This window comes from Protomyctophum bolini, assembly GCF_963924005.1.
Source record: "Protomyctophum bolini genome assembly, chromosome: 9".
Taxonomy (NCBI): Eukaryota; Metazoa; Chordata; class Actinopteri; order Myctophiformes; family Myctophidae; genus Protomyctophum; species Protomyctophum bolini.
The window spans coordinates 12710487-12717520 of record NC_137870.1 but is presented as its reverse complement, the minus strand read 5'-3'; the positions used below and the strand labels follow the sequence as shown (position 1 = coordinate 12717520).

Genomic DNA, 7034 nt, shown 5'->3' with positions numbered 1-7034 from the left:
ATGCAATAATTTATTAACAAGAAAAGAATGAATATTTACAGATATATGGCATCATGCATAAATTACAATCAACATGAAACATATTACTTTTATTACAATTTTTTTTGACTATGGCGTCTTCCCTCGTGTATCATCAGATGTCCGGCTCCATGCTCGCCTCTCCTTGGAGGCCAGTTGGGTCAAAACAAAGTATACCACATTGTGACAGCTGTAGTGAGTCTACAGTCCACCTGCCTGCTGGCAATATAGCCTGGTTGTGATATGTAGATGTGATTGATTTTTGTTTGGTTTTTTTAAGTCATTCTTATAACACAAAGTAATTGAATTTATTTTATGTATTAATTGTATTTTATATATTACTATGTTATTACTAATTTTATGTATAACTATATTACTAATTGTATTTATTTGATGTATTACTATGTTATTACTAATTTTACTTCATGCATTACAAATTGTATTTGTTTTATGTATTACTGTTATTACTAATTTTATTTTTTATGCATTTATTTATTTTATGTATTACTGTTATTACTAATTGTATGCATTACTATATTGATAATTTAAGTTATGTTATGTATTATTGTCTATATTACTAATTATATTTATTTTATGCATTACTATGCTATTACTAATTTTATTTTATGTATTACTAATTTTAATTTACTTTTATTTTACTATAATCTATTTTTTTTATCGTTCGTTTTATCCATTTATTTATATTATTATCTAGTTATTTATATTGGTTTATTATTTTATTGTTTAGAGCCCTGATTGATCACATCTACATATCACCACTACCAGTCAGGATCTGAGTGACTCAGAACCCTGGTGACCTCCAGATGGAGCCACACAGGAGACCAGCAACGTCCTAAAGAAAAGAAAGAAATGCTCATTACTACTTTGTTCATAAAACAATATTGATTGAAATATTTATTAACAGTTTGCAGAATTACAGTACATGTCAAGCACAAACTCAATACAAAGACTGTTAACTGTAAGTGGACAACCCAATTAAGCATTACACTTGTTTACAAGAGGGTCCACCATGTTCAATTCATCAAAACATTTAGAGACGTACAAGGACGTATGGATGGAACCTAGGTAGGTAATTTCATCTTTACGTGTGATAACATTGTCACCAACTCTAACCAAGATGCTGAGATTACTATTATATCCAAAGAGAATGGATTCAGTTTTTCCCAGGTGTAAAGATAGTTTGTTATCAGCGAGCCAGGTGCAGATTCTACCGAGTTCAGAGCTGAGGGCCTTTTCAACTTGCAGTTTGTTCCTGTCCGAGACTAGCAGTGCCGAGTCATCTGCGAACAGGAACAAGTTGCAGTCACAAGCTGATGTCATGTCATGATCATAGTGTGTGTGCGTGTGTTGTATAGTTACCTTGCTGTGATGTAACTCCAAAGGTGATCAGAAATAGTTGCTCCATCGGCTAGAAACGTGCTCTTCACCGGCATGATGATCTTGTTCCTAAAAAAAGTCTATAGTCAACCCTAACTGATTACACAACATATAAAAAAACACAACTAGAAGGATTTAGGCCTGTCACAATTACCTAATCGCCAAGTATTTGAGATACTTTTTTAGAGTCATAATCGTCTCCATGTTGAAAATGTTCATATATTGTCAAACATTTTAAAGAAATAATGCAAGCAACCGATCTACAAGCTCTAAATATGTCACTTTGTAATTTACTTCTTTTTTTAGTGTATAAAGTTATTGAATTATGCCATGTGCAGCTTTTTGTTTACAAAGCCTACAAAAGCCAAAGTTTTATTTAGAATGTTAGTATGACGCAATTAAATTGTTACTTGTAATTTATTTGAGCGACATTATAAAACCTTAAATTCTGACAGGCCTAAACAGGTTCCAGTGGCATCTACCGAATCTTCTAGCTCCGTCCGAGCCTCCCAGCGACCCAGAAGTCCTCAGCGGAAACACCCAGGGAAAGCTTCGGATCTCGGGCATCGGCTGAGATCTCCATTCTAACAAAGAACGAAAGACACACACCCCAAATTAGCTTTGCTGTGTGCGTGCGTGTCCTGTCACAACATAGACATGCACTTACAGTAACGTTTAAGAATAGGGATCGACCAATTATCGGCAACGGACGATTATTGGCTTTTTACGAAACCTAAAAAAGCCCTAACCCTAAAGCGGTTCGTACCGTTGAGTTCCTCACTGAGAAGGCAGAGGTCCGAAGTCCTCCAGCGTCTACCCAGATCTCCGTCCGCCGTCCTCCCATCCATGGACAGACCTGCAGATCTCCATCTCTAGAGGCTCCAGCCTCCAGCTGTGTCTATGATCTCCATCCTGAGAGAGAAAGAAACCATTAGCTCTACAAGCTCACAACACGTTGCAGTGTGAGCTTGTAGATCTGCTATTTTTGCTGAACGGAATAGGGATGCTGGGGTTGAAGTAGTTAACAAAAGTGTCAAAGACTTTGATTAGCTTGGAAAGCTGACAGACATTCAACCAGAGTGCCACTAGGAGGTATCAACACATGTACAGTCCTCAACATCTTTTGTAATTTGTATTCAAGTTGTTACAAAGACCAAGAGGCACGATCATGATATGAGATATTGACTCTCAAACTATTGTGCAGAGTCATTTAGATTTATCCTAAAATATTTACAACATTTGGATTACTGTAAATGATGCCATTCTTCATACCATAACAGTACAAAAGCAGTTATCCATCCTCAGAAACAAGCAAGAACTATTCCTACTCACAGCTCATCAGAGTCCTCTGAGGAAGCCCCGGGGGGGGGGGGGGGGGGGGGGGGGAAGGGATCTCTGTCCAGGGAACATCAGATCGTCTATCGATATCTCCATTCTAACAAAGAAAAAAAAACACACACACCAAATTAGCCTTTCTGTGTGTGTGTGTGTGTGTGTGTGTGCGTGTGTGTGTGCACTCCCTGTCCAGCAGCCGTGTTCCAGCGACGTCTACCGCGATCTTCATCCTAACAAAGAAAGATTGATTAGAGTGACCAAGAGCCAGATATATATTCTATCCTGTCACAACATATATACATAAAACTTTTATTTATAGAGAACATTTAAGCAGAAGCTAAACATATCACTTACAGTAATAAACGTTTCAGTTAGGGTTCTTTTTGACAGGCCTAACAGGGTCTTACTTTGAGTTGTCTTCAGAGGAATGCAGATTCCTGGAGAGACCTGCAGTACATCTGGAAGAAAGACATGGCCGTTATAGTCTATGAATGGCTTCATAGAAAAGAGCTTCGCACATCATTTTTAATTGCAATTTATTTGAGCGACAATAGTCGTCCAGTAAAAAGAAACCTCATAATCGTGAAAGGCCTAGAGCGGTTCTTACCGTGCGGTTCCTCACCGGGCAGGCCCAGGTCCGAAGTCCTCCGGCATCTACACAGATCTCCGTCCTAAGAAAGAAATAAGGACTAAATTAGCTTTTGTTGAGCTGCATATTCAGAACCACTTAAACCCTCTAAAGATTTGATAAAACAGACCTTTAAAGAGAGCATTTGGTATATCCTCCGATTTCACTCTACACAAATTAATTTGCCAAACATAGCAGATCTACAAGCTCACAACACATTGCAATGCGGTGTGAGCTTGTAGATCTGCTAATTTGGCTGAACGCTCCCCCCAGAATAGAGATGCTGGGGTTGAAGTGGTTAAAAAAAAAGTGTCATTAAGACTTTGATTCGCTTGGAGAGCTGACAGACATTCAACCAGTGCCACTAGGAGGAATCATACTGCCATGCTATACTTCGTACCATAACAGTACAACAGATATCCATCCCAACAAGAAATATTCCTACTCACAGCTCATCAGAAGTCCTCAGAGGAAACGCCCGGGAGGAAAGCTTTGGAACGGATCTCTGTCCTTCCACGACGTCTACCACGACCCATCCACCCTAAGAAAGAAAGAACGAAAGATGAATTTAAGTGACCAAGAGCCAGATATACTTACATTGTGTCCTTTCACATCATACACAAAATGTATAGAGAACATTTAAAACAGAAGCCGACCATACCACTCACAGTAATAGAAAAGTCTAAGTGGTTTCTTACTTTGAGCCGCCTTCAGAGCCCCCCATGCAGATTCATCCATGGACAGCGAGAACAGCAGATGTCCACCTGTAGGGGCTCCGGTTGAGCCTCGCAGCATCTGGAATGAAGACATTATGGTTATAGTCTAATAGCTTTGCACATCACTCACTTGTTGCTGCTGCCAATAGGAATTTGTGATGTCTGTGTGGCGACAATTGCTGTGTGTCTGTTTTTTTATAATACATACAATTTATATAGCACTTTTCAAGGTACCCAAAGTTGCTTCACAAAACAGTAAAAACTAATTTATTTGAAAATAAACTAGATTAAAAAGGTTCAAAACTAGAATTTTTTGGCATGTTTGTGAAGCTTTTCGGTTCCACACCAGTAACTGCTGTTCAACACTAACTACATCCATGACCTCCCTGCAACAACATCAATGAAGTATGGCTATGCAGACGACCCGAGTACTGTGTCCCAGTCTGGAGCCGTAGCTCTCATGTCAAGAAGCTGGATGCTGCCCTCAACACCGGATGGGCCACCCCAAACAAACTGCCTTCCTGTTCTCGCTGGAATCACTCCAACAGAGGTCAGACGAGAAGCAGCCACGCTGGCCCTCACCGGGAAGGCACAGCTGAGTGAATCCCAGCCATCTCCTCCACAAGGTCGTCAGAGACACCACAGCACACGTGCCTCAAGTCACGGTGCCCTTTGCCACAACACACACACACACACACACACACACCAAGTCACGGCGACCTTTGCCACAGCACACGTGCCTCAAGTCACTGTGCCCCTTTGCCACACAGGCCCAGGAACTGCTCCACACAACACCAGCTGACACCTCCAAGGCATCCTGGGTGAAGGCAAGACAGAGGGACCAGTGGAATACATCGAGGACCCCAAATATGTTCTTTGCCAGCACCTCCCCTGCAAGGAGTGGACAACCCTCGCAGCAGAAGTGGGACATCTCCGACAGTGCCCACTGTGAATGCGAGGATCCACTACAGACTGTGGAACACGTAATGACCATTTGCCCCAAATACCGGCCACCGAATGGTGATCGTGGCTTAGGTGACCTAGACAATGACACATTGTACTGGCTTGCTGCAACAGAGCTGAAGTTCTATGGACATACGGCAGAAGATGTTTAAGAAACTTATTTTTTGTAATTTCTTCATTTTTTCGGCAAACCTTTGTGGCATTTAATTTATGGAACATGTGGATGTTTCTTTATTTATTGGTGAAGTTTTAGTGCCACTTGTGGCATTCTTTGAAATGTATTGACACGTTTGATATATGTTTGTTAGGGATGTCCGATATTATCGGCCGATAAAGGCATTAAAAATGAAAAACCCTAACCCTTAATTTTACTTTATTTATTATTTTACATTAAAACATCTACAAGCTCACAATACGACACATGTGAGCTTGAGAGAGATTAGATCATTTTAGATGAGACATTTTGCATAATGAGTAATTATTAATAATTACTTTTGGTATTTTAAGTACGTTTTATAGCAAAACCTTTGTACCTTTACTCAAGTACATGTTGAATTGTAACGGAGTATTTCTATATTGCAGTATTGCCTACTTTTATTTAAGTAAAAAGTTTTAGTTATGTTTCCACCACTGGAAAAAGCCTGCATATAATATATATATATATATATCGGTATCTGTTGATATCGGCAATTAGGAGTTGGACAATATCCAACACTGACTGTCGGACTTTTAGTGAGTTTGTGGCATTTTGTACAGCTTTTGTTTGTTTGTTTTGTGAGCACACCCAGTATATATCACAAGGCTATTCCACCAGTCAGGTGTACTTATATCTACATCTCATAAGCGGCCATGAACTAAACACTACAGATATCACAATTTGACTTTGGCAGCAGCAAGAAACGACTGATATATGCAAAGCTCTTCCGCCATGCTTCTCTCTATACAAACACTCATAATGTCCACATGGACATCTTAGCAGGTTCACACAGGAGACCAGGTTCAGTGTTCTAGCAGCATCTACGGTCATCTCCATCTACATCTAGAAAGAAAGAAAGACATCAGAAGCTAGAAACATTTTAAAAGGATCTCTGGCTAATAAGACAAATTAGACGGGGCAAACAAAACAAGAACAGGCTCCAGACATAAACTAAATAAAGGGCTCAAAAAACAGACTAGCGCAGGGTTCAATAAACAAATAAAGTACTTTTCTTTCTTTCTTTCCTTTCTTGTTTGTGCGAGCTGTTGAAATCTGTGTCGCTCCGCTCGGCCGCGACAGTCCCCCCCCAACGCAATTCTGTCTACCCAAAGTAGGCTACCAGCAGTGTTGGGGAGTATTAAGCTACATGTAGCTGAGCTACGTAGCTTAGCTACATTTTGCTGTAGCTTGTGGTAGCTTAGCTACATTCATATTGGTGTACCTCGTCAAGTAGCTCAGCTACTTTTTGGGTAATTTTTGGTAGCTTAGCTACTCAAGTTACAAGCTACAATTTTGGGCAATAACATGAAATAAATATATTCATTTTGACCATTGGTTGCTGTGTTAATGCTTGTACTAGAACAACCCCCCCACTAGAACACCACAAGTTCAACAGTGGTGTCCCATCCAGTGCCGCATGTGAGCGGCTTTTCAGTGTTGGCAAGGACATTTTCAGTGCCAAACGCAACCGCTTATCCGATAAGAACTTTGAGAGACTGCTCATGTGTCGCGTCAACAAACGGTTCTGCCCTGGCATATAAAAAAATATAGGCCCAACTTTCTTTTACAGTTAAGTTACAGTTTAGGTTGTGTTAAGTTAAGATTTATTTATAGGTGTGGCTATCAAGAGACCTTTATTATTATTTTCACAGTTAAGATGTGTTAACATTGACGATCAAATGCCATTTAAACACACAGTATCCTCAACAGATCCTCTTTTATTTGTGTGACTGTAAAGACTATGCCCGTTTTAATAACATTCTCAACAATTGGTTTGTTT

The 7034-nt window shown here is 39.8% G+C and overlaps 2 long non-coding RNA genes across 2 annotated transcripts; both read right to left on the bottom strand.

Moving 5' to 3' along the window:
* Nucleotides 1–274: 274 nt before the first annotated feature.
* Nucleotides 275–2800, bottom strand: LOC308321702. Its single transcript, XR_013964651.1, has 5 exons — nucleotides 2749–2800; nucleotides 2183–2328; nucleotides 1899–2000; nucleotides 1399–1485; nucleotides 275–871 (listed from the first exon to the last, which is right to left on the bottom strand). It is a non-coding gene; the product is annotated as an uncharacterized lncRNA (long non-coding RNA).
* Nucleotides 2801–3181: 381 nt separating this feature from the next.
* On the bottom strand, nucleotides 3182–5430 carry LOC308321703. The gene is made up of 4 exons (XR_013964652.1): nucleotides 4078–5430; nucleotides 3829–3920; nucleotides 3359–3422; nucleotides 3182–3209 (listed from the first exon to the last, which is right to left on the bottom strand). It is a non-coding gene; the product is annotated as an uncharacterized lncRNA (long non-coding RNA).
* Between the last annotated feature and the right edge of the window lie 1604 nt (nucleotides 5431–7034).